Source organism: Camelus ferus, chromosome 1, assembly GCF_009834535.1.
Source record: "Camelus ferus isolate YT-003-E chromosome 1, BCGSAC_Cfer_1.0, whole genome shotgun sequence".
Taxonomy (NCBI): Eukaryota; Metazoa; Chordata; class Mammalia; order Artiodactyla; family Camelidae; genus Camelus; species Camelus ferus.
The window spans coordinates 68,006,086-68,031,013 of record NC_045696.1 but is presented as its reverse complement, the minus strand read 5'-3'; the positions used below and the strand labels follow the sequence as shown (position 1 = coordinate 68,031,013).

The 24,928-nt window shown below is 41.9% G+C and overlaps 1 protein-coding gene across 7 annotated transcripts in view; it reads left to right on the top strand.

Moving 5' to 3' along the window:
- The window catches only part of LPP (LIM domain containing preferred translocation partner in lipoma), a 629,562-nt gene that overhangs the window by 73,607 nt on the left and 531,027 nt on the right, over positions 1–24,928 (top strand). The gene's annotated exons all lie outside the window — the stretch shown is intronic.

The window sequence follows — 24,928 nt, the reverse complement described above, 5'->3', positions numbered from 1 at the left end:
CTTTTAAATGTTAAACCCTTGAATACTGGATTATGGGGGATGTATGCAAAGTCCAAGTCGATGTTTTTGGAGGTAGCCGGAGAGTAGGAAGGTCCGTCTGTATGTAAAGGGCAGACCTGTCAGAATGTGTTGAGAGAGGGTGAACGGATGGTGGCTGCAGGAATGATGAATGGTTCTGGGGACAGCCTTGACCCTGAAGGCCCCTAGGAGCCCAGCGTGGTGCGCAAGGGCAGGACTATTGATAGAGCGTGCATTCAGCCTGCTGTGTCTGCTCCGTGCAGGGGCCCTCTCTGCAGCTGCCCGCCCCGGAGTACTCGCTGCCTTTTTCTCCTGCTGATACTGCGTGGCTTGATGTAAATGCTTCCCACTGTGCGCTGGACAATCTGGACACCTCCCACAGCCTCTGGGCCCGTTCACACAAAGTATGTTAGGGGCCGAAGTGGCTCCGTCCATATTCCCGTGTCTTTCTCCCCTCCCCCCTGCGCCCCCCCACCACACGTATCCACATCTCCCGTTGAGAAAAAAAATCACCCGAGTTGTTTAAAGGTTCTTTTATGTTGATTTGTTTGTATTTAGTCACTCATTTGTTTCCTGTTGATGTCTCAAACGAATTCACTTTGTGAGACCACATTATAATTGACTTGAATTCTCTTTGGCTCTGTGGTTTTTCTTTTTTGTTTTACTTAAAAAAAAGTATTTTTCCTCCTCTCCTTGGACCTCCAGCTTTCTATAGACAATCTGCTTTTGAGGACTCTTTAGGGAGTTGTTGATTTCGTAGAACTACTAGTATAGAAGCAATTCGGATGAGAGAATCCCACATTTTACTTGCTTTGTTCGAAACTATTTTTCTTTAGCTTCAAGGAGTAGCAGTGGGGAATAGGGCGTTCTGAAAATAAGAAAAATGTGCCAAATGAGTTGCTGATTTCCAGCAAGGCTCATGGAAAAAAGGATTTTATTTCAGTGACCTCTCTGCTCATTGGAAAACTCTGGGCTGGTGGATTTCGTGACGCCAAGACTGAGTGCTCTCGGGTTACATGAGGGATGAGGGGACATCTCAGGATGGATGATGCTCTCTCACTGGGCTCGGGGGTGTTATGGAGACCTGCTGTCCTTTGGCACTGACACATCATTTCTTCCAGTTGGGTCATGTTTAAGGAATAGTTCCACCAAAGCCCCAAGTATGTGGAGCACAGAAGGAATGCACAGCGTTTGAAGAGTCAGCCTGAACACAGGTTACGTTTGAGCATCGCCAGCGGCCAAACTTGATGTGTCCTGGATTTGTTCAACCCATTTCTTACGTCTAGACACAGACCTGTGTCTTACGCCCCTGCCCCACCAACTCCTGTTTGGTGATGTCTCTATTTGATTCTTCTTGCATTTAGGTCTATATGTTATTATTAAAAATAACACTAAGTAAGAGGGCGGCTGAGCTGAGCTCTGACCTCTGCTCTGCCGCAACCACCTGCAGAACTACCCTCAAAATTTTCATTTATTCAACAAAAATTTAAATGAGCACGTTTTACACATCAGTTACCTGAGATACAAAAATGTGTAAGACACAGTTCTTACCTTGGCTATTTACAGTCAAGGGTAGAGGACCAAGTACACAAATAGATCACAAAGTGACTTCTCCTTTCTGGGCCTCCGTCGTAGCTATGGAAGAGCCAGGGCTGGGCAGGTGATGGTCACGGTCCCATCTGAGGCTTATACGCAAAATTCATGAAACCTCCAACAGTCGCTTATCTAACTAAAAATTGGCAAACATTTCCTCTTTCTCCCCAGTTTATCGGAGGTGATGCTGAAGATGAATGAGGCAGTATCTACAAAATGCTTTAATAAGCAAGTTGGAAAAAGACATGCTATAAGTTTGAGGCATTATTATTAAGGGGAAAATGAAAACAAGGGCTGATGTTTTTAGAGAAAGAACAGATGGTTCCTTTGTTTAGAATTTGAGTATAAAGGAGAGAGAAAAAGAGATACTTGCCATATTGTTCAGGCCGTGAATGCGAGTGACTTTAAAATGCCAAAACAATCTGGTGAGGAAAGTCCCATGGATTCAAAATAGCTCCTACACCGATCAAACTATAATTAATTTAACAAAACAAAAATGACAGTAAGAAAAATTCTAATAAGAAATGCCACGGTGACAATCGACAGAACCTAACAAAAAACTCCCATTTCTGCGTCAACTCTAGAAACTTAATTTTTCTGACGTTTAGGACTTATACCACACACAGCAGAACAAATTAGTGGGAACTGATTTAAAACTGTGTTTCTTTCTAGTCACCCCCGCCCCTTCGAGTTATTTCAGTTTCCCATGACTCATAAAGGAAATGTTCAGGATTCACAAGAAATTGGCAGTCCTCTCCCACCTTTGCTGTTGGATCTTAGGAGAAACACTGTATGAGTTGGGGCCATTGAAAGGGAGAGCAAACCTCCGGGGTTGCGGGGCGGTGTTGCAGAAGGCAGGGTCTGGGAGGGCTCTTTGAGAAACTTGTGGGCAAAGAGTTGTGAAATGGTTTCTTTCTCTCTTCCTTTCTTTCTTAATTTCTTATGATCTGTCTTTGCAATCCAGTTAATTCCTGTATCCTTTTGGTGTGATCCTTGCCCTTTTGTTGCCTGTCACTTTTTTAAGAGGATTTAAAATTTTCTTTGACAGTGTGTTTTTTTTTTTTTTGAGGGGTAAGTAATTAGGTTTGTTTACTTATTCATTTGTTTTATATATATATATATATATATATATATATATATATATATATAACAAATATATATTATTAAATATTAAATTAAAAATATATTTTTAATGGAGGTACTGGGGATTGAACCCAGGACTTCGTGCATGCTAGCACGCACTCTACCACTGAGCTTTACCCTCCCCCACTGCCACCTGTCACTCTTGAGTTGACAAAAAATGGGGGCTGTGAGATTGATGTCTTAAGCCACCAGGCCGTTCACCTCCTCTTAGCAGCCAGCTTGTGTGATAATACCTTCCAAACAATGATGACTGCAGAGTAAACCTAATAATCAAAAAAAAAAAAGACTGTTTCTTTCTCCAACCCCTATATTTCTTGTAGGTCAAAATAACTGCTTTTGGGTGTGCCCTGCTTTAAAAAAATCAAATAATGGTAAATATATCAAGCTACTCTTCCTGTTTTCCTTTGTCCATGAAATCTTAATATGTTAGGGAAACAAAGATTTCCGTTATATGACTGTAATTGTTGAAATGTTTATTCAAAGTTTTCCATTTTTAAAAAAAATTGGCTGATACCATAAAATAGTGTGACATGATGTGAGGATTTTTCTAGTGGGGAAATGACTTCATGTATCCCTTGGAGTTCTATCTGCTTATTAATTATTTTGTCAATCTCGAGTAAATTTCTTTATCCCTTGTCATTTCTTTATCTCTAAAATGAGTATCAAACAAGTTGATCTCCACAACTTTTATTTTTTTCATTAACATTAAATCCATGGTACCTGGGAGCTTTGGGAAAGGACAGATATTTCTAGGCATCTATTCATTGTTCTGACCTTTAAGTAGAATGATGACTGGTAAACCCATGTAATCATCAAGCTCAGTAACTTTCAGAGGCCTCGAGGAAGCAGACACCTTGCACTCCATTGCATTAATTTGTTTGTGATTAACATCCTCTGCCCTATCTCATTTTCCAGGCTCATGCTTTGAAATGTAATTATTGGGTATTCTTTTCTTCTTGCACTAAATCTCTTGCTCAAAGTTACTCTATTGACATCTTATGGCTTTTCTTTCATTTTCCAGCCTTAGCTGAGCGCTTTTGGGGTCTCAGCCTCCTTTGCTAGAGGTTAGTGAACCAAGACCTGAAGAGGGGACTCTGATTGTCTCCCGTCACCTGGACAAACTAGAACAGGAACTACATTCAGCCTATACGTAAGACCCAACAGGAAAGCCTCTGACTTTCAGAAATCACAGAGGCGTGTTGGTGTGGAGTGTGGAGCCCGAGTGTGACTAAGCTCAAATCACTTGAGCTTTCTGAGCCTCATTGATCCATCTGTGAAATGGGGGTAATTCACCTCTTTTCTGCATGAAGTGGGGAGGGAGGGTGTGCAGATGACTTCTGGAGAGCTCTTCCTACACTGGGATCTGTGATTCTGTGAGCAAGTACCACACCCAAGGTACTAGTTGCCAGTACTGGTTGAGTGGCGGAAAAACAGTTGAGGCTAGTTAGTAGAGCCTTAGCCTGTTTCTAGGCTATAAGGTAGCAGAGCAATACCTTTGAAAAGTTAAGGAATACTTTTATGTATTACATAAGGAAGTTGATAAAAACTGATATTCTCATATGTGAAGTACCTTAAAATTGATCACTTTTTCTTCTTATAGACTGGTGAAACTGGTTTGTCACTTTTGCCATTTTATTTTTGTGGAAACTGAGAGAAATAATATGATGCTATCAGTGTCAGTCTAAGGGCGCTGTCAAGCAGCAGATGGTTGAAGTTTTTCCTAGAGCTTAGCTGCTGCAGAGGAGTTTTGAATCTTCCAGTCCAGTGGTTTGCAAGTCTGGCCACCTATCAAAATCTCTGGAGGAATTAAAAAAAAAAAAATGCTTTGCCCCTAAGCTGCTCACCTGAATTAGAATGTCTGACCTTCATTCTTATTTTAAAGCTCTTGGGAGAACCATTGATCTAGTCTTGATCTCCGATCTGTGTCTTGGTGGTGTTTTGGTAAACGTCTCTCTCCCTGGGCCGTACTTCCGGACTGTCACACCCCTGACACCCAAGGGAAACTGCTGGATGGCCAAGAATTTCACCCAAACAACGCGAGCACACTAGAAACTCTACTAAGAGGCTTATAAATTCTGTGAGGCCTTGAAATAAATGTGCAAAGGATGAGAAGGAGTTAACATTTTTTACATTGAGACGTGCCTTCTTTTATGCTTCTAAGAACGTTTAAAACGATTGCAAGGAATATATTTCATTGCTTTAATTGTTCAAGTTCTTTTTAAAGTATGTGCAATAAAATACCATTTAAGCTAACTGACCTTTATATTTTAATGCTTTTTGGAAAGGAACAATCCCTAGTATTCAGCTGCAGTATAATTTTTAATTTCATATATATATATATATATATATATATATATATATATATATTTCTTTTTTTCAGTTAGGGAGCCTGTTTTGGAATAAGAGGGCTGAGAGTTCTGCTGCCTTCCCAGATACTTTACCTGTTTCTGCTTAAACCTCAAGTTCTATTTGGTTGATGGTTCTTGACCTCATAATGTCTAACCTTCATGTCTCTTTTTTTCCTTTCCAAATTTATCTGGCAAGGAAACTTCAAGGCCTGATTCACATTTTTTCCTTCTTCTGGGAAGTTCAGGTGTGTAGTGGAAGACAGCGCATGTGACCTAATCCATCCTTGGACAAAAGAGTGTTCCCTGCCCCACCCCTCCATGCATTTGGTGATACTTAACCTCAAAGGCCACAGCTGATAGATTTTTAAAAATTGATGCTGGCTATTACATTGTTAGGTATAGCTCATCTTCCAATTCTAAACTTGCTCTTTCTAGAAGGGAAATAGTACTCGGATTGCAAATGTGGTGAACTGGAATTTCAGAGGCTTGCATTGACCTACAAATGTTGTAATTGTAGCCCTGGTTACATATACACTGTGGCCTTAGACATGGCAGGTATTGTTTACACCAAGGAGTTTTAGAAGAATAAATTGTATTTTTTCATGTTAGGAAATTAAATTATACAAAATTCTCTGGGTAGCTATAAAACATATGTTCATATAAGTATTATGTGGAATAAAGTAGTTTGGGCTTAATTTATTAATTAATTTCAAATCCTATTAGAAAATAGAGCTACTTAATTGCTATATTTTTTCTTCTCTTTTTTAGTGTTTTTTTTAATTTAATTTTTTACTGTGATTTCAAACATAAAAAGAATAAGAATAGACCAAATAATACTTATATGCTTTAAAATTAAAAAAAAATTTTTATTGAGGTAGAGTTGATGTACAATATTATGTAAGTTTCAGGTATACAACATTGTGATCCACGATTTTTAAAGGTTATACTCCATTTATAGTTCTTACTAAATGTTGGCTATTTTCTCTGTACTATATAATATATCCTTGTAGCATTTTATATATAGTAGTTTGTACATTGCAACCCTTTACCCCTATCTTGTTTCTTCCCCCTTCCCTCTCTCTACTGGTAATCACTAGTTTGTTCTCTGTATCTGTGAATCTGTTTCTTTTTTATTACATTGACTGGTTTGTTTTATTTTTTAGATTCCACATATAAGCGATATTATACAGTATTTGGCTTTCTCTGTCTGACTTATTCCATTAAGCATAATATCCTCCAGATCCATCCATGTTGTAGCAAATGGCAAAATTTCATTCTTTTTTATGGCTGAGTACTATTCCATTGTATATGTACACCACATCTTCTTTTTCCAGTCATCTGTTGATGGACACTTAAGTTGTTTCCATATCTTGGCTATTGTAAATAATGCTGCTATGAACATTGGGGTGTGTATATCTTTTCAAATCAGTGTTTTTATTTTCTTCAGGTATATACCCAGGAGTAGAATTGCTGGGTCATATGGTAGAATACTCATATGCTCTTATCAGATGCATCTGTTGTTGACATTTTATCCCGTTTGCATTCTCCCCCCTCATTCTGTCTTCTTCTTATACACACACACACACACACACACATACATATATTTTTTTCCCTACAATATTTTTTCTATAATATTTGAGAAGTCGCACATGTCACTATACATCATGGCTCCCTACCCTTAAGTACAGTGTATATTTTCTAATGATAAGGATCATCTCTTCATATTCACATTATAGTTCTCAACTTCAGTACACTTAACACTAATTTAATTCTTTAATCTACTGTTTGTACTCCTGTTTTGTCAATTTGCCCACTTAGACTTTTGACAGCATTTTCCCCCTCTAGTGGAGAATCCAGCCTAGGATCAGCTAGTGCATTTAATTGTCATGTTTCTTTAGTCTCTCTTGATCTGGGGCATTCCTACAGCCTTTCTTCTTCTTTTATGGCATTGCCATTTTTGAAGAATACAGTGCCCCCTTTTAAGAATGTAATAGTCCTCATTTTGTGTTTGTCAGTTGTTTCTTCATATTTAGATTCTGTTATACACGCCCCCCAGAATCCTGCATACGTGATGTAACCTCCTCAGGAGTCATAGCTGGAGGCTCGCGATGTTGATTTTGACCACCTGGTCAAGGTGGTGTTCAATTTCTCCACCATATGGTTACCCTTTTCCCCTTGCAATTATTAAGCATCCATGAGGAGATACTTCATTCTTGTTCCTCATCAAAAATTTCCTCGAAATTCTTGTCTAAACCACTCTTTACTATGATGGTTTCGCATCTTTAGTGCTTCCTTCGTGTTTATTTTTTATTCAGCACTGTGTTCTACTCTAAGACTCCTTCTTGTCTTTTTCTCTCTCGCTCTCGCTTGCTCTCTGTTTCAAGTGTATGAACTCCAGATTTCTATTTCAATCTTGCATAATTCCTAGTGCTATGCAATTATTTTGATGCTCAAATTGTCCCAGATTATTCCAGTGGGAGTCCCTTCAAGCAAAAATTCTGGGTCCTTGTGGTATGTCCCCATCTTTGTTGTTGTTAGTACTTACTTATCTCCTGGGTAAAAAGATGTCCTAGTTTGATCTTGTATCTTTTCTGCCTGAGCCTGAAATCAATCATTTCTTCAATATGTCCTGGTTCTTTTTAGTGGAGGATGGTATTAAGGACCAGTATTTGAGTACTAGGTGTGCTCATGGCTCCCGTGGTGCCTTTGATCATAGGCTCTTTCAGTGGCCAGAGCCGAGAAATTTTACACATGAAAGTACATAGGCATATGCGTGTATATATAAAACAGCTTCATATACATATACTTGTACTATATGGATGTGTATACATATATGTATAGGCAAATAATAATAATGATGGTAATTATTATTATTATTATCATACACTCCCCAAAACAGACCTTCTAAAAGGAGTTCAAGGTTTGCTTGTGATCCTCTCCCCCAACCAACCTCACTGTTTTTTTTTAATTGACGTATAGTTGATTTACAGTGTTGTGTTTCACTGTTTTCTTGATTATCCTTCCTGTGTTTCTCATATTTCTTTTTTTCCTTAAACAAAAGGTAACATACTATATATATATATGTCTATATATACACACACACACATATATATTCTTCTGTACTTTGCTTTTTGAGAATTCTTTCTCTCTTCCTCCCTCTTTCTTTAGAACATCCTTCTTTCCTTCATTCCTTCCTTCTGTCTTTCTCTCTCTCTTTCTCCATCTCTTTCCTTCCTTCCTTTTTTCCATCTTTCTGCCTTCCCTTCTTTCCCTTTTTCTTTCTCTCTATCTGTCTATCTCTTTTATACAACTGATCTCCTATACTGGATGGTTGAGTAGTTTACTGCAATGAATAATATTATGCACATTTATTTTCATATTGTTGGAGGTGTATCTTCAGGCTGTATTCTTAGAAGTGGGAATGCAGGGTCAAAGGCAAATGTTTTGTTAGGTAAGCAGGGCCCTATTCCTCTCCATGGGGTGTCACGCCAGCATCCTCAACCTTTGAGTGTACTTAGTTTTTGGATTGCTGCCAATGTGATGGGTGAGAAATGATATCTCAGTGTAGTTTCAATTTGCATATATCCTCTTACGAATGGAATTGAGTATCTTTTCATGTGCTTAAAGACCATATTTGTTAATTTTATAAACTTAATATTCTGTCCATATCTTTTGCTCATTTTTTTCCATTTGAATTTTGGTCTTTTTTCCCTTAAAAAAACCCCTGTAAATTAGCCTTTAATTTATGAAATATATTATAAATATTTTCTCCCAATGTATTTGATTTTTGACTTTGTTTACAGTGCTTTTCTTTCTTTGTCATGATAAAAGGCAACATTTATTTTTATATAGACACATTTAACAATCTATTCTTTTATTGCTTCTCTTCTTTGATCATGGTTAGAAAGCATTTCCTGACACCATGTCACTCGTGTTACCTTCTATACCTGTATGGTTTCATTTTTTATATCTAGATCTCTGATTCATTTGCAGTTTATTCTTGTATATGATGTGATGAATGGATGTAATTTTATCTTTATCCAAATGGCCATCTAGTGTCCCAACATCAGTTAGTGAGAAAATTCTTTGACTCTGTGATTTGAGCTTTTTAACTTATACCATGACTGGATGTGAAGGAGTGTGAATGATGGTAAACGGTGGAGTAGGGTGATTAGAGGAAATTTTGATTCTGGCTAGATAATGACCGAGGGCAGATCGGAATCTAAATCTCCTTTCTACCCAGAACACTTGACCTTTTATACGTCAACCTCCTTAACCCATTGTTCCTGTCAATAAATTGCCTAACGTATTTAACAGGAAAGATACTTAAAGCAGAAAAGGGGTTTAGGCATTATCTGTGCCCTGCTTCTTCTCAGTGATCTGTAACCACTCCTCCTCCCTGAAATAGATTAGGAGAGCGGGGCGTGCACTTTTTTGTGCGCACCTGTTACTCTGTGTCAGTCTCTAGCAGCTGGTCACACGCTGATTACTCACTGTGCCCTCTTCTGCCAACTACCCACGTTTCAGTGGCTCCTCTGTTTGTAGCCCACAGCCACAATGGATGAGATGGGACTCCTGAAATTTGGGGTTTTGAGGGGCTGGCTTTCCAGCTCCATAATTCTCTAGCAAGTTGGAAAATACACCAAAGTCTCTTTTTTCCCCTTAGATTTGGGGGAATGAAGAATTCCAAATAACTTAAGTTTCATACCTTCAAGAGTCAACTTTTAAAAATTTGTTAATTTTTATAGAAAGTATAATAAACTTCCCTGTCTTTTTAAAAAAAAGAACTCACCTGGTAATTCAGTTTTGATGGCACAGCCGTTATTGTGCATTTTGCAAGCTGAGTTCCACTCAGTGTTAGCTTTCTTTGATCTGTTGATCGGTATTCCATGAAAAGGGGAATTTTGTTGTCAAAACCTATTTGGGAAATGCCAGCTTATGCATATTTAGATATATTTCTTTGCTATAGGACGTCTCAGAGCTCTTAGTATGAATTTATCCAATTTATTTAATCAGGAACAAATCTCTGTCTCCCACCCCAACCCATTAACACCCAATTGATAGCTTTGATACTTTGATGTGCCCGGTCAAGTTTATTGGGGCTGCAGTGTTGTATTATATAGTACTAGGATCCATATCCACTTCTTGGTTTTATTGCTTGCTCCTAATTCTTCTTAACTTACTCTCTGTGAAGGCAGGAACTGTACCTGTTTTACTTATTACTGTGGTACAAACACCTGTGGTGCCTCGAGTATAGTAGGTGGTCATTTAGTATTTCTGAGCTTGACGTGGTCAGCGCTCACTGACCTTGCACCAGTGTTTCTGGTTTGGTTCCTTTTCCAAATGTATGTGTTTTTTAAAAAGAATTTTAAAAATTATTTCTTTATTGAAGTATAGGTGATTTACAATGTTGTATTAGTTTCTGGGGTACAGCATAGTGATTCAGTTATACATATATATGTTCTTTTTCATTAAATGTGTATGTTTTTAATAGCAGTTTCTTTCTTTTTGCTCTTAACAATCAGATAAACATTTGCAAAGAATTGTGTGTATAACTTCCTGGGCTCTCTAGAGGCGTAAAGCTTAATCATGAATCATTATTACATAAATGATTTAATCATTGCTGGTTGTCACCCAGGAACAGGCACATAGAATTGCCCCTGGGAGAAGCAGCTACTTTATAAGGTAATGCCTGCACTTGGGAGCTCTGCCCTCCTGCCTTTTCAGTTTAGGACTCATACTGGAAACCACTGTTGGTTTTCTCTGTCTCATGCATCTTCTATGTTTGAATAGCTTTTCTGGTCAGCAGCCACTCTGATGTACTCTAGGTTTAGCTGCTCTGAAAGATGACCACCTGTCTCTTGGAACTTGTCCAGTCTTCCCTGCACCCCATCTCCCATCCCAATCAGGATCTTACAAAGGATCCAGTATTTTAGGTTAGTTGGTATTAACCATAAATGTGTGCTTATATGCATACATACATACACACACACATCTGAGTGAGGGGGCTGAGGTGTCAAATATCTAGGTTGAATACAGAAGCTCTTCAGGAGCTCAGAATTCTGAGCTATTAGTGTCCTTTATTTTCAACATTATATTGGTGCTCCTTTTGAATATACAAGTAATTAACATTCACTGTAGAACATTTGGAAAACATAGGAAAGTATAAGGAACGAAATCTAGATTGTCTGTAATCCTATTACCCGAAAATACGTTACAGTGAATAATGTTCTATCCTGTGTGTGTGTGTGTGTACCTGTGTACACTGCAGACTGCTGTTCTGAGGCTTGCTTTTTAAACCAGTCCTCCATTGTTAAATATATCCTGTACTTTTAACATTAAAATTAGCATTTATAATATTTATGTATTGCAGTGTTGAACAGTTAACCTTTGCTTAGTGCCTACAAGGCAAATCATTGTGCTCCACGAGTCAACGGTTCTATTTTGATTCCCCTTCGTACTTCCAGGAGCCACTGCACTGCCCACCTGATTTCTGCTCAGTAAATGTCTGAAGAATTTAAGTGCCTAGACATTAAACTAGAACTGGATCTGCCCACCTTTTCTTCAGAAGTTAAACTCCACACATGATGTGTTCCAAAACCACAGGAGAAGGTGAGAGCCAGGACAGATGAAGCCGCCCTTATAAGGACAAGATGAGCTCAGAAAGGTTGTACCACTCCAGTAGGTGTTACTTCTGGTGATTTGAGAGTGTTGGCCGGTTATGAGACAGAGCCTCAATCTGTTGTGTGGTCAGCACAGTTGTATGTGGTCCTCAGCATATTAGGTCCGGAACCTCCCACCACCTTTTTGTAAACCAGTGACTCAAGGCTTCAGTCATGGGACGGGGAGGAAACTGCCATCAGGCAGATGCGCAAAGCAGCCCAGGATGAACCCAGTGCGGTTTTCATACATGCCTGGGAGTGGGAGCTTTGCATTGTCTTGCCGGTGTCTGTGCTCTCCCTTGGGTGCTGTGGGGATGGGATTGGTTGTGAGAAGCACCACGTGGTGAAGGAAGAATCAGAGTCAAGCATTTGGAGGATCTCAAGGAAAATGAATATTTGCTGCTTGGCAGGCATCTTCCTCTCTGGGGCCCCAACAAGCTTATGCCCACCAGGCACAGTGGATAGAATCCCTTCGGCACCTCTGCTCAGGTGGAAGATGTGGCCTGTGTAGGTGAATGACCAAAAACTGCCCAGGACAACCGTTACTGAAGGATCATCACCTTCCTGGAGCGTAACCTCCCAGCAGGACCTCTAAGAGAAATTGATACCTAAATATTTAGATCCAGGGAGGCTTCTCTTTCTCAGCCACACTCACCAGACAGAGCAGTGTCTCTCTCTCTTCTGGGTCGTGCTCGACAAACACAGTTAAACCCTCACATCCCGACTCAGCCCCACTTCATACTAGGGAGGTTATAAAATCTTTGAGGGGCTTACTTCAGTGTTGTTCCTGTCATGGCTTCTTGGGAAGGTACCCTCCGCCTTGATGGAGCTGTGAAAAGCATCTTGGTTGTTTCAGCAACAAGATTAAGAACCATTTTGTAGAACCATTTCGCTGAACTCGTGTACTGAGCCTGTGAATGAGCACTGAGCAAGGAGAATACAGAATGCTGTATCCACAGCGGGGGCCTGTGCTCGATGCTGCCATAGGCAGCTCATACAGTCTTTGCAATGCCTGCTGAACAGATGAGGAAACTGAGGCTCAGATGTTTTATGTTGTTCTCGCAGGCCACAGAGGTAGTAGTCACAGAACTGAGACGCAGAACCAGCCGCGGAAAGCCATGAAATTTGTGACTGTTCCTGTCCCTGCCACTCGACACTTCATTGCAGAGCATTCCTGTTTCTCTGAGCTAGTTCATAGGTTCTGGATGTGCTGTCTTAACATGCCACCCCCTCCAACACAGACTCCGTGCCAGACCTCTGTGAACGTGTGATGGTTAGTTGTGTACATATTTGTCTCCTGTGCTGAGTCGGGAGTTCTAGGTATCTTACTTAGTGTATATCTGATTCATGGCAGGCTTTCCATACATATATATTGAAAACTCTAGTTTTTGCTCCATGTTATGTTTCCACATTAAAACACTAAAAATCTAGAAGTGCCATCTTAGAATTAGGCAACTCAGTTGCCTTTAAGGATGCACTGACTTTGGTTTTCGCTTTATTTGGTGTAAAGATGCTCGTTGGCATAGATCTCTGCTTCAGCCCTTGGAATGGTAAGAGAGCCAGATGCCCGCTTTATTAACATTTTGGGCATCTCTGAGTTTGTGCAGGAAGTGACCGAGTGCTGAACATCACTCAGGTTACTGTCATATCAGCATAAAACCATTCGTAATATGAACAAACATGTATTTCAGATTTGTTGTTTATAACCAGATATTACTTTCCAGTTAATACCTAGACAATTAAGTTAATTTCCAGATTAAATAACTTTCAAATGTAGGAGAAACTTTTACATGTAATTTGTGGTGAAAAGTCTTCTAAAAGTTATTTATACCTTGAAATTCTACAAATCAATTGAAATATAAAGGTATCTATAAGAGCAAATTGCAACAGTATTTAATGATGACTGTGAACGCTATTAAATTTATGGGTCAAACAATTATTAAGAACTTTAAAATAGTTAAACAACGAAGGAAATAAATTGATAGTAAACACTAGTTTTAGATTAGTTAAATATTATTTAATAGAGTACATTAGCTAGATAACTTTGGGAAGAACATCATATCCTTTCTTAGCTAATAAGTGTTTATAAAAATATAAATTATAATAGAGGCATTATCGTGAGATTAAATTATATCATAATTCTAATCATTGTAGGATTGGTTGATGAATGCACTTATCATTTAAAAAAATGACTATTAGAGACTGTTTTTAAGCTTTAGTATTTAATTTTACTTAAGGCCATGAATCTTTCCAGAAAAGTCCTATTTAAGAATTAATTTTTTAAAGATAAAAGTAGATTGCCAGCTTTATCCCCTCAACATTTTATGATCAGGAAAACTTCCAAAATCATGCACAACAAATCATTGATAAATTCTCTTCAACACAGAGCAATTTCGTATTTATTCTTGTGTAAAGGAAGTTCAGATGATGATGCTAATAGATTTTAGCCTCAGCTTTGGCTTAATATTGATTTTAATAGCCAACTATTTGGTATTTGACCCAAATGGGTAATGGGTACAAATCTTCTTTTAATGGATTTTTATGCTTTTGTACTGGGAGGCAACATGTAGGTATCTCCAGGTCAGAATGGCACAAATCCCTCACATGTATCTACCATAAATTTGTTTATAAGTGGTTTCCATGGTCACCATCCACTAATTCTCCAGTGATCCTTAAGGAAGTCAGGGAGTACCATCTTATTATAGAGAGGGAAACCCGTGGCTCAGAGAAGTGGAGGCATTAGTTGTGCAGGTGGTGGTGGAGCCTGCGCATTTGACCCCCATCTCCATCCCCTTCCTTGGAATCCCCCAGACCTGGGTTTTAGACCTGCCTCTAGCATTGTCCCTGGCACACATAGAGTAAGACGTTTAATTTCCAAACTGCCTGTCTTATGAGAAGAAGTGTTGGTAAACTCATTAACTCGGGTGTTTTTATAGTTCTATTCTGACCGTCAGTGGCCTCGAAGTTTAATTAAAATTGAAATTGACCACCTTGTTGAGGACGGTCATGCTCCCCACGTGCTGTGTGTCCCCAGCCAGCCTTGGTTTCCTCTCTTACCTGCACAGTAAGGCTGATGGTCATATCAGCTCCAGAGACCTTTCAGCTTTGCATTCTTTTGTGGGACAAGGGCTGAACAGAGGAAAGGCAAGTCCCAATGCCTGCTGGGGTCCAGGCCACCTGGTAATCTCTGTCAGGTACAACTGAGGGCGATAAATGAACATCTAGGTTTAAACAGACTACTTTTCAGTTAGCACTGGAAGTGTAAATAATACTTCTTCCTGGCCTATGAGATGAAAGTGGTTGTCTACCTCATATAGTTCTCATTTTTGTCTTCAGTTCACGGTGAGGTCATGGAGTGCAATTTTGGTGCCATTTCAGGTTGGTTTTTTTGCTCAGTCTTGATGGTAATGATGTATTTGCTCTCGTTTAGTGAGCATCCAGTATGTACCAGAGTATGTCCACTCATCATTCTTAATCTTAGAAGAAAAACAACATGCAAGGCATATATTCTAATTTCCACTTCTCAATAAGGAAATGCAGGATCAGAGAGATGCTTAAGTTCACGTAGAAAGTGGAAGAGTCAGCATTTACCTAATTGCGAAGCCTGTACCCACCCTACGTAAACTTGCACACTGCCCGGCGTTGAAGGCTGGGAACAGAGATGCACACACACTCCTCCTTCCCCCTGGCCTGTGACAGTGGTGGGTAGGACTTTGCAAGGGGCAGTGCTGGCTCCTGCTGCCCCGATGTCCCTGACTTGTGTTTTGATGCGTGGACACGCCTTCTTTGGTTACATGACGCCGATGACCTTCTCAGTGGCATCTGTGGACAGACCCAAGGGAAGCTGACAGCCTGCTATGAAGAGCGCACCCCGGACTCCCCAGCCAGAGGGAAAGAGGCCCTGAAGAGGAGCCGGTGCGTGATTAGGGATTACTGTGCTGCTTGAGCTGAATGGTCAGCCTGTTCTTCTTTTATTTGCTGTCTTGCTCTCCTTTGAACATTTTATCCAAACTTTCAGCAGTGACTTTCAGTCCTGACCACACACTGAAATCACCCGGGGAGATGCTAATTATAGCCATGCCTGGGTTCCTCCTGTAGACATTTTGATTTGAATGGGCTGGGGTAGAGCCCTGAATATCAGCAATTAAAAAAAAAAATACTCCAGAGGATTTTAATGTCCCGCCAAAACCAATGCTTCAGGGGCAGAAAAGCCCTCTCTCCACTCCTTCGTTGATGTGGTATGTTTTCTTCTGACCCCAGTGAACCTGCAATCTTATGATATTCTCACTCCATTGAGAGGTAGAATTTACTCACCAAAAGCATTCTTGCTTTTTTGAGGCGGCTTAGGCTGCGGAGAGGGTGTTACAGGAATGGACACAGATGCTGAAGTCAGGGGCCTTAGAGGACAGGAAGGAGCCACGCTTGGATTGGATCACTGGGAAGAATCAGAAGCTAGAGCCATGACTTTTGCCCTCTTCCCTCCTGACGCATCCTCCCTGCCCCCACCAGATGTTCAGCATTGAAGGAATGCGTTTCTGCTGGTGGGGGCTTCACAGTCATTTCCAGCAATTTTACTCCTGAACCTCGTGTGGCTTATTTACACTAGCTTGGATGTACGTTTGTAGCCTCTTTACTTTTTGTTTATCGATTTAATTTTCTACTGCATGTAGAAGAATGGCTTCAATTGAGACATCACCGTGCACACAGTCCACCTACAGAGGCACTCCGCCTTGCTCCAGAGGAAGTACACCCAGACTCCCAGCCTGGCCTTCAGCGTTCTCTCCATCATCTGACGCCAGTCTTTCTCTCCAGAATTCAGGCCACTCTTTACTGTCCATGGGCTCCAGCCAGCTGAACTGTGCCCTGGACCAGGACCTGCCTGATCCGTGCCCTTGTTCCTGTCTCGTCCTGCTGAAACATTACCTCGGTCCTGAAGCCCCGTCCCTCATCCCAGCGGCCAGAAATAACCATTTCTTTCCTAGAACCCCACACTGCTTTGAGTGAGAACACTTTTAGAATTTATCACATTGTACCTTGAGCTATTCTTATTTATGCGGGTGTCTCATTCTCCCTCTCTGTTAGCTTCTGGAGGGTGAGGCAGCCTCTCAACTTTGATGTCTCCTGCCATGCCAAGAATGTTGGAGGCATTCCTGAAATGTTTTTTGAATAAATGTGTGACTTTGAGTTCGGCTCAGCAGTTGTCCAAAATTAACCTCCTGAGATGTTGGTAGCTTTGGTGAGCATTTGGAGAGGTCTGCCGTGATGGAGTGAAATCCGGTGACCTAGTTACAGAAGATCCCCTGCAGGCTCCCTGGTGAGGAAGGCTCATGTTTAAACTCTGTGAAAGAAGAGCCTGGCTTATTTATGGTGGTGGTTGTTTACATGTCTTTTAAAATGACCCTCCCTCCCTCCCTCCCTTTTTTTTTTAAAATGTATAAAAGCAGTACATTCTTATGCAGAAAATTCAGAAAATTTCAGAAGGTTAAAGAGGAAAATAAAAACCACCTCTAGACATAAGATTTCATTATATGAAGTTCAAGAGCAGACAGAATTAATTTATGTTTGTTGTCTGCAGGGGGGACTGAATGGAAGAGAAAACAGGAGAACTGTTGAAGCATAGAATATTATGTCACGATTGTGCTGTTGGTAATGTGAGTCTATGAATTTGTCAAAATCCATCAAATTGTCCATATAAGATTTGTATTAGACTTTCTTTCTTTTTTTTTTTTTTTGAGCTGAAGGAATCCACCAAGTTTAAAACTGCTATTCTTTATTCTGTTGAGATTTATTTGAAAAAAAAATGACAGAAAAATACTAAATAATAAATAGCATGAAAGTACACATCATGGGAGAGAAGCTGGACTCTCAAAAGTTAGCCGAATGCTCATAATTTAGTGTATTAGACTTTATTTCTATAAAATATAATAAACCCTAGTATCGCAGGGAAAAAACCCACCTCTAATCTTCTTCCCCTATTATGAATAAAACTCGTTTTATTTTAACAGTACGTGGTGATGTAGGGTGTTGTGCTTGGAGAAAGGAATTTGCTTCCTTGTATTTTTAATAATGAGAGTCAAGGCTGGTGTGTCCTGAGAGTGAGCCATTTTGTATCATTATTATCAGTATCATCATCATCATCGTTGTCACTGAAGACAAACCAAAATAGATGTTGTCACCATCGCTATGGCCCCAAGAAGGACTTCATGGGCCACTCTATGATTAAGCACCTTATATTTTCAAAGTGCTTGTAGTTCTTTTTAGCAACTGTGCCTCAGCAACAGCTGTGTGAGGGAAGCCACGTCCCAGATGAAATCAGTGGAGCCGGTGTTGGGAAAGACTTGCCTGGAGGATGACGCTGATGTCCTGGCCGGGAGCGGGCCAGGCGGCGGGCCTGGCTAAGGGCAGAGAAAGGCTGGAAGCGCCTCCTGCGAGAGGCCCTGGGGTGCTTGCGCCTTTACTGGAAGGTGCCCCATTCCTGCAGGACAGATACCTTAGCGTCCATTATCCTCACAGTACTTTTCACCCATAGTGATGGATTTCAGCTAATTAGGCAAAAAGAGGAGGAGGTGGTTTTGAAGACCGAGGGACCTTCTCTCACAGTGTATCATGTATACACCAGATATGGCTGTCGGGGCAGTAAGATCTGTGTTTAGAAAGTGTGTTTGGGCAAATGTATGGGCTGCTGGGTGCATTTTTATTTTCATTTTTCCTTCTTTTCAGGTTTTATCTTGTTCTGTCTTATGTTTCAATAATTATATTATTGTTTTAGAAAATGTTATCTAAATGTTTCCTAGCACCGAAGAGAATTTGAACAATGCAGAAAAGTACGAAGAAGAGAATAGAAATCTCTCCAAATCCACTCTTCAGTGATAGTCACTGTTCAAGTGTTGGAAACGCCTGTTAAAGCCTCTTTCTCCTCTCTGTACAGATGTATATAAATGTATATGTGTGTATGTGTAGATACACGCACACAAGTCATATTTACATGAATGACTGCATTTACACTTACATGAATAGCTGCAGGCTTTTCTACGATGTACCTTTTCACTCAACAAAACAGACTGAAAACATTTTAATTTCAGTAAATATAGACCTCTCAGACTCACAAAGTGTCATTTTCTTTAAGAATGGCAGTAATATTTCGTCTTCTTTGCATGTATATGTATATATACCTAGAATATATATGTATATTTATGGCTTCATGATTTAAACATATTCTTCAGGTGTAATTGGATATTATCAGTTAGACCGCAGTAATAGTTCCAGGCAAGATCGTTCGTTACTTGAGGATGTATAGACTAACCATTTAGAACGGAGCTGGCACCGCGCTCGGTGCAGGGTTTAACAGGCGCGGGAGACGCTGCCTCTGCACTCCCGGGCGTGCCTGGCCAAAGCGCGCATGCGCTGCGGCGCACGCGCAGGGGGCGCAGAGACGGCGAGGACGGTTTCCATTCTGCTCTTCATTTACAAAAATTAGAAGCCTGCTCCCACACGGTTAGTGAGCTGCTTGGACTCTCCCGATATTCCCTGCAAGTATGATTCTGGTTATTAGTAACATTAATTAATAGTAAAATTAATTTTTAAAACAGTAGTTCTTTTTTTTCTTGGTGAAAGTAAACGTGCCTTCATGTTGTAAATTTAGAATGTAGAGGAAAGTATAAAAAGAAGACGAAAACCACGTGTAATCTCACCCTTGACAGGTAACTACTCTGACATTTTATTTGTGGAAGTCTGTTTGGTTCTGTGACTCCAGGTTTTTTACTGACTTCACCCTCCAGAATGTAGTTCCCCGCTCGACTTTATATAACATTTTTAAAGGATTCAAGATTAAAAAAAAATACCGCATTTCAACCAAAATGCACTTTCATCCCTTTTGACACCCCCCAACCTCTCTCTCTCTCTCTCACACACACACACACACACACACACACACACACACACACAGATACAGACACAGACACATATGCACATAAAGGATCATCAAGTTTGTTGAGAACCAACCTCTCATTTTACAGATAGAAAAACTGAGGACTAGAACTTGTCTAAGATCATGTAAAAACAGTGGCAATCAACCCTTTAGTCCAGGTCTCCTGAATTTTGGTCCAGCGCTCTTTCTGCTCTACAGGGATACCTCCTTACTAGGTCATAGAAGCAGTGGTGGAGAGGGAAAAGGAGAAACACGTCAGTTCTAAAGAGTGCAGTGTTTTTCCCCTGCCTCTTTTCGCTGAGCTATTTTTGTGACTATTCAGTGCACGCACAGTGCCACCCCTCAGAGCCATCCGGCTGGACCAGGAGGCCATTCACTGCTGACTGCAGCCATGCTGTCCCTCTGTGGCAGGCTCCTTGAAATCCTGGGCCCGGAGATGAGATGGGAACAGATTTTTTCAATATAGAAATCAAATTTCAGGGTCTGAGTGTACACAGAGACAAATTACTGCACATCCTATTAAACTGTGTACATAACAATGAAACGGTGATAAATGAGTGTGTGACTGGCTGGGTGTGGGGCAGGAGGTGATGGGGTTGATTCATCTTCATCTGTAATTCATTCATGAGCTCCAATAAATTTATACACAAATGCAAATTATTCACTCTCTCTAAATGTGACCTTGTTATTCCAGCTCCCCAAATCTTCAGTTGTTTCCTTTTGCCTATAGGAAAAAGCATGGATTCCTGCTTGGCATTTGAGGCCCTGTATGATCTGTCCTTGATGTTGGTATAATATGGAGATGCCATGATGTAGCAGTTAAGAGCCAGACTTTGCAGCTAGGCTGCCCCATCACCAATTAGCAGCCTTACCTGGTCAGGTTACTGAACCTCTCTGTGTTTCAGTTTCCTCATGTGTAAAATGGGAATAATATTATTCTGGGGATTAATGAGTTAGGATTTGTGAAGGTTTACCAGTGACTTGGTCATAATCCATCACATAAAAAGTGATTTATTAATTTATTTGTGTACCTTTCCAGCTCCTCCACCGATAGTGTTTCTCTCAGGTCATTCCTCAGGTGGTCCCCTAATTTTCCTGCCTCTGTGCAGTTAGGACCCTCACCTTTAAAATATTGGCTCTCTCATCTCTGCCTGTCCAAATCTTAAATCATCCTTTTGAGGCCAGGCTCAAATGCGTCTTTATCCATTTCTTTCTTCACTCATTCACATATTCTTCATTCCTCTAACAGATTTTTATAGAGCATCTGTTGTGTGCCAGGTGCCTTATCTAGGAAGGCTTCCATGGTCTTCTGAGCCAGGGGAGGTCCAGCATGTCTGCCACCCTTTGACATATCTCCGTTGACGCTGCTTTACAGTTTCTGATGGGCTTGTTTGATCTCCTCTACTGTGTAGAATATTCGCTTTTGAGAGTAGGGTGCTTATTAGTAGGTGCTTATTAAGCTTCATTTAAATTGAATAAATGAATGAATAGAGAGTTACCCGTTGCAGGTGTTTATTACCTTCTAATAATGGCAAGAAAATAGGAACAACATTGTGTGTGTGTGTGTGTGTGTGAGAGAGAGAGAGAGAGAGAGAGAGAGAGAGAGAGAGAGACAGACAGACAGACAGAGAGTGGGAGAGAGATTTTGAATGGGAAGAAGCAGGAGGCTAGTTCTGAGGGTAAAGCCACTTCCAAGTTGAAGAAAGGCAAAATGACCGGAATGAGAGGAAAGCTGCAGAAGTAGAGAGAAAAAGGATGAGAGAGTAAGTTATCCTCTGAACACGTAAGGCATTCGCTCCAAGAAATGGTTTTCCTTAAGTGGTATAAAATGCGAAGTGAGCTGGGTCTCACTTTTCCTTTCCCTCTTTGGGAGGTTGGAGCTGATTTTTAAAATGAGGTGGGGGAGGGAGGTGGAGTTTGGAGAAGGAAAGTGAAAACTTTTCTGAACCTCTCTCTGCCAAGTCGTTCCCCTGGAGAGAGCTGAGGGGGGGGGGCCCCGCCAGAGCTGACCAGAGGCACGCAGACCCACTGGCTCTTTCTTTCATTAGTCCTGGTCACGCTCCTATCCCTGTTCTCCACTTCCAAACACCTCCTTCTTTCATTCTTCTTCTTTTTCTTTTTTCTTTAAGCTGTAAGTATTACAAGTGGGAAGCTGGGGGGAAACTTAAAGCAAAACACAAAGTAAGACCATTTCAGTCTACAATTAGAGAAGTGATGTGTTTTAGATCTATTTACCTGATCTGGTTCCCCCTGGGAGCTCCCCTCCTGCCACCCCTCCTCATTTATTTTCCCAAACTTCTACCCACTTTATGACTCAGAGCCAGAGAGGAGACTCTGACCACACAGTGGGATTTGAGAAGGGAGCAGGGCAGTTTTCAAGTGCTGACTCTAGAGGTTTAACATGAGCAAATTCCTGGCCTTTTTCTTCCGATGATTTTTTTTTTTTAATGCCTCTTGAGCTTACTGCTATAGATGCTTTGCTGTGGAAGGCACAAAGTCTCAGTGATGAGCCTGCACTGATTGAGTGCTTGCTGTATACAGACCTCGAACTCCATGGGGGAGGGGATGCTGAGATAGGAAAACTGGACCTCTGACTGCAAGGGCTTGGGAAGTGTGTGTGTGTGTGTGTGTGTGTGTGTGTGTGTGTGTGTGTGTACATGCACACAGTGGGTGCTGGTGGGAGACTGGTTTCTGGGGTGGGTCAGGGAGCAGGTAGATTGATGTGTGGGTGACTGATGATCACCTGGAGGCTGGCTGTAAAGTGATCAATGACACGGGGGAGGGCAGAGGGTTCTGTTTGCTGCCACTGGGGAAGGCTCCCCTGGGGGATGTGGTGCTGTAGTCCTGAAAGATGTCTAGGACTTCAATAAACAAGGAAGAGAGACACGTATCTTCAAGACAAAGGGAACAGCTGAGGCATGAGAAGGCAGAGAGGCTTGGGGGTGGCAGGCTGCGTCTGGAAGGTGCATGGAGCTGAGGTGAGGCGTGTGTGTTATATATCACAGCAGCGGTAAATGCCCCCCAGCAAAAGTTCAGGGCTTTTTTCCTCTGTGAGCAGTAGGGAGTGGTTCTGGGTTTTAAAAGGAGCTGCCATAGGATTACTCTGGTGCATGTGTGCATTTTGTTTTGCTTTTCCTTTTTAATTTTCCAAGTCTTTTTAGGAAATGTGAGGCAACCTTAACTCAGGGAAATGTGCACTGCCTGCCTCTCTCCGTCTTTCTTTCCTCTTCCGGCCTGGCTCTGAGCCTCGTCTGGCTTCTGATCACGCAGTGTGGCAGGGCCGGCTCCCGGGAGGCGGTGTGAAGGTCCCTGAGTGGACCCCGGGCCCGCTCCTCAAGGTTCGCCATCCTTCCTCCTCCTCCTCTTTCCCTCTTGCCAACCCCCAGCCGCAGCTGCCACTCTCCCCTCCCTAAAATAAATAAACCAGTCGCTCCAAAAGGTTCCAAGCACATTAGTCACATATCCCAGAAGTTTAATACAGAATTATTTTGACAGCGAGAACAAGAAGTGTTTTCTAGCTGAACGCACAGAACTTGCTGCTTCCAACTGGGCTTTCTGCCGCAGAGACAGATGATAGGGTTTTTAGATGGCTCGGCCGCGCAGGGGACTGCGTCGCTTCCCTTGGAAACATGACAGACTGCTCACTCCCGAAGTGGCTGGGGAAACGATGTGAAGTGAGAGAGAGAAAGAGAGAGAGGGAGGGAGGGAGAGAGAGAGAGACTGAAATTGCGTCCTGATTGAGAACATAACTTTCTCCCTAATAACTGCCGTCAGCCACTGAGAGATTTCTGTGTGTTTGTTGACTTCTTTGGCCACCCCTGGAGCTGTGAAGTACTTTTTTAAACCCGGGCTTATGGGTGTTCTAAAAGATGAGGACAGAGCGAGTTACTGCCATGCGGGTGGCTCTCCAAGCATTCCAGTTGAATAGCTCTTCCAGAAATATTCCTTGACTCACTTATTTAGCACTGTCGGTTGCCGTTACTAAGCAGATTGGAGAGTCCTCCCCGTGCATTCCCCAGGCTTGGCTCGGGCTGACGTGGACCTGCTGATTCCTGTTTGGCACACGGAGAGGTGGAGGAACGCAAAGCTGAAGCCGCTGGTGCCCCACGGGGACTTTCACCTGAGCTGCCAGAGCACCGTCTTGAAGAGCCAGGGGCAGAAGAAGGGTGTGCTGTCCTTTCCCAGCTCCGTTCCCCCTTCTCCTTCAGGGCCCCATCGCTGAGCAGGGAGAGCTTTCCAACGGGGTGTGAGGACCCAGGATGAGCTTGGAGGAGAGAGGTTAAGGACGTCCCAGACCTGGGATACCTGTTCCTTCTGGCTCCCATAATCCTTCTCCTCAGCCTTTCTGGGGACCGGGCTGAGCCCTCCAATTGTAGTACCCACTCTCTGGAGCTCTCTTACCCTCCTCGTTGTTTCTCATTAGCCCCTTATTCCCAGGCTTTGGTCCAAGAATTGCCTGTGGTCCAGACATTAATGTCTGTATGACCTGGACAGTAGACTCACTGGGCTTTGGTGTTTTCAGAACCTTCTCCTGCATGGAATTCTTTTTAAAACTCCTCATGAAGCACCATGAGAAATCCCAGTACAGGCTTCTCCTGCTCCAAAAGCAGAGCATTTCTATAAAACCTTTCAGAGGCAGGGGATGGAGCGAAGAGAAGAGGCAGCTGCAAACTCTGAGTGCTCTTTTTGCTTTTCCCCTCTTTTTGTGAAAGCGAAAATCCTCTTCAGCTTTCTTTCTGTTAGGACAGGTACTCATGCGGGTCTTTCAGAAAAGGGAAGTGGTGTAAAGAAAACTTTGGAAAAGTAGGGGAGACCTGTATATAAAATAACCGAAGTATAATTATATGATGGTGCTGTCATTAAATGTCACTAAACGGTTAAAGAGGCTTCCATCCAGGGCCAAGTTATCACCCGGAACCCTGTGCCTCTGTGGAACCCACTTTGAAAACCGTTGTGTTAGAGGTGCTTCGAGAGCTCTGGCAACCCTGGTGACCGTGGTTCTGGCTTCTCAGACTTTCTGCCTCTCTGGACCTCTCTCCAGGTTGAGAAAGTAGTGCCTGTACAGATGAGGAAGATGGGCCCCGTGGGAGATGTGACCCTTGCTGGCGTCCTCACCCTGGCCGTGAGACCCCGCGTGACGAAGGCCTTTCCGTTTGCTCACTTCTGGTGGTTGTTCTCAGGGGTCTTGTCAGCCCCCAGGCCTCCCCACCTGGGCCTGGACGTGTGCCTGCCTGTGG